Below are 3,626 nucleotides of genomic sequence, written 5' to 3' on the forward strand. Positions count from 1 at the left end.
ATGTTGGGGGGGGGGTAAATACAGACACACAACACACACACACCACTATATATATATATTACATATACATATATACGACGGGCTTCTTTCAGTTTCCGCCTATCAAATCCACTCACAAGGCTTTGGTTGGCTCGAGGCTATAGTAGAAGATACTTGCCCAAGGTGTGACGCAGTGGGACTGAACCCGGAACCGTGTGGTTGGTAAGCAATCTACTTACCACACAATCACTCCTGCGTCTAGCTACGTACCACACAGCCACTCATTATTTTCATTTTTATTCAAACAATAAGTTTTCCACTTGTTCATTTAAGGCGATCACGTGGATTGGACTCAAGTCCTGAATGTTTTGGCTTGACTCAGACAAGAAGCTTTGCACTAAACGACTCCCCCCTACTGTTATACATGGAATGATCGAATGAATCGGGCAAAATTCGAGAACGCGTCCTTTATTTTTGATCGGACAACAAATTTCTACTAAACCATTGCACACTCAGCCATGCACGTAGCAATGAAGTAAATAGAAGTTCGCTTATCTCCAGAACACTAGCACTTAAAACTCAGACTGCAGGTTTGCCACAAAGCTATTACGCAGATATACGTACGTATTGTTTTACAGCGGTCATGTGAATTGAGTTCAACTTCAAAAATATTTTCACTTTTAATTAGTCAATAGCCATACCACAAAACAATCATACACACATACACACACTATCTCTCTCTCCCTCCCTCTTTCTCTTCCTCGTTCTCGCCCTCTCCTCTCTCTCTGTCTCTCACATATAAACAAAGGCAATCATATTTCCTGTGGTCAGGTAAATATCACTTAACTTCAATAGTTTAACTTTTTAGACAAAAAGATTTTCACTAAAACCATCACATACAAAACCATACGTGATGTTTCAGGTTCAGCTAATAAAAAGTAAGAATAAATGTCATCAGTGCTACTTTAACAAAAAGAAACATTACTGAAATCCCCTCAATTTGTAATCTTTTCACTTTAGTGAGCTTTTATTTATCGCTCCATTGAACACAATATCTCTTCTCGAATGTAGACTATTTTTCACAATAGACTGACACAGAGACTACCAGGCGGAGTATGGATCTTTTCCTCGTTGCTACTCTTCATCTTTTCTTTCCTTCTTTTATATAATTTATTTCATCGTTCATTTCATCTTACATTTTAGCTTCGTGTCTTTTCTTTCTTTCTTTCTTTCTTTCTTTCTTTCTTTTCTATTTCTGTCTGTCTGTTTCTCTCTCTCTCTTTCATTCATACGTTTAATACTTCTTTCTTTCTTTCATTCGTTTCATCGTTTAATCTTTGATTGGGGAATCTGTTTTCCCGTTTCTTACGGACAAGATGCTTTCTATTGATCAATCACGATGCAGCAGTTGCCCGTTCCCTCTCGCAGGTGGACCCGGCATGTCGTGGTTCTTGATGCACCACGTACAGAACTTCCTGCACTGCGAACTGGTGTAATGCCACGCTTTTCGGAGGTTCGTCACTTTGCCGTGGCTACAAGATTGGTCTCCTGGGATTTGGAATGTATGATAGGCACTCGCCAACCTCTGTAAGACGGGTAACGTGGTCGGCAGAAAATTTTCAGCCTCTTCAAAATTCATTGAATGAACAAAACCTCAGCGCTGAAGAGGATTTTCTTTATTCTTTTATTCTTTTACTTGTTTCAGTTAATCGACTGCGGCCGTACTGGAGCAAATTAGACTAGGAAGAGGTCTTCGCCAATAAAAATGGGGGAAATTCTTTGAGCAGGGAATAACGGATCTGCCCACAACATAGCAGAAGATACTGAAACTAAACGAAAGCTATAAAAAATGTGAGGAAGCTCATTGTGGCCAGCGTTGTATAACAACATCTAATAGTCTTATCGATACCGTAATATATATGTATGTATGTTTATGTATATATGTATGTATGTATGTATGTATGTATGTATATATATATATGTGTGTGTGTGTGTGTGTGTGTGTGTGTGTGTGTGCGTGTGTGTGTAGAGGCATATGGCCTAGTGGTTAGAGCATCGGATTCGAGGTCGAGGGATCGCGGGTTCGAATCTCAGACCGCGCGATGTGTGTGCTTATGAGCGAAACACCTAAGCTCCACGCAGCTCAGGCAGAAGGCAATGGCGAGCTTCTGCTGACTCTTTCGTCACAACTTTCTCTCACTCTTTCCTCCTGCATCATGCAGCGCATCTGCGACGGACCGGCGTCCCGTCCAGGTGGAGAACCTGTACGCCAGGGAAACCGGGAAACCGGCCCTTATGAGCCAGACATGGCTCAAGTAGGAACAAACATATATAATTTACATAACTTAGATATGTTTCGACCATAGAGTGGTCTAGGCCATATCTAACTTAATAGCACCACATGATAGGAGTATTCGAATCCTGTTTAAGTCAAGTTTTGTTCAAGTAGTGAGTTCTTGTTGGGTGAGTTGTATCCAATTATGGGTGGCTTATCTGGTATTCTTTGAAGGAATCTATCCAGACTCCGTTTAAGTTGATGGGATCCTTTCCTCTTGATCTCCCTCGGACAATGTTAAATAGGGCAGGGCCTGTTGAGGAAAAGAAATTATGTTGCAGTGTACATGTATGTTGGTGATCTGAATTGGGCAGGGGACGTATGGCCTGTGGTCCCAGTCTTGGATGAACCTTGAAGCTAAGTTTATATATTATATATTATATATATATATATATATATATATATATATATATATATATATATTATATATAATTCACGGTACGTCAATTCGATACCATATAAATATTGCGATAATTCAATTATAAAGATAAATTAAATATAAATATATGCTATTGACAATACAATAATTTATTTTTATTACAACATTACATTAAGTACTATGAATATAACATAGCATAACATAATATTATATAACATAAAAATTAATTATAAAAAACCATAAACGGCCAACAAATTGTTTCGACTTTTATATCTTTTTTTCTGATATACATAATCACACATCCATTATATATAAAGGTACTGTGATTATGTATATCAGAAACAAAACATATATAAGTTGAAACAATTTGTTGGCATTTTATGGTTTATTATAATTAATTATTTATCTTATATAATATTGTTATGTTAAATCATATTCATAGTATTTAATGTAATATTGTAATAAAAATAAATTACTGGATTGTCAATAAAATATCTAAATATATTAATTTATATTAATATTATCTTATATATATATATATATTATATATATATATTATATCTCTATATATATTATATATTATATGATATATATATATATATAAAATCTCTTCATTTTTTTACTTGTTTCAGTCATTTGACTGTGGCCATGCTGGAGCCCGCCTTTAATCAGCAATTCGACCCCTGGATTTTATTCTTTTTTTTGTAAGCCCAGTAATTTTCTATCGGTCTCTTTTGCCGAACCGCTAGGTAACGGGGACATAAACACACCAGCATCGGTTGTAAGCAATGCTAGGGGGACAAACACAGAACACAAACACACACACACACACACACACACATATATTATATATATACATATATATGACCAGACTCCTTTCAGTTTCCGTCTACCAAATCCACTCACAAGGCATTGGTCGGCCCGAGGCTAAGT

The sequence above is a fragment of the Octopus sinensis genome, linkage group LG12 (genome assembly GCF_006345805.1).
Source record: "Octopus sinensis linkage group LG12, ASM634580v1, whole genome shotgun sequence".
In the NCBI taxonomy this organism is placed as follows: domain Eukaryota; kingdom Metazoa; phylum Mollusca; class Cephalopoda; order Octopoda; family Octopodidae; genus Octopus; species Octopus sinensis.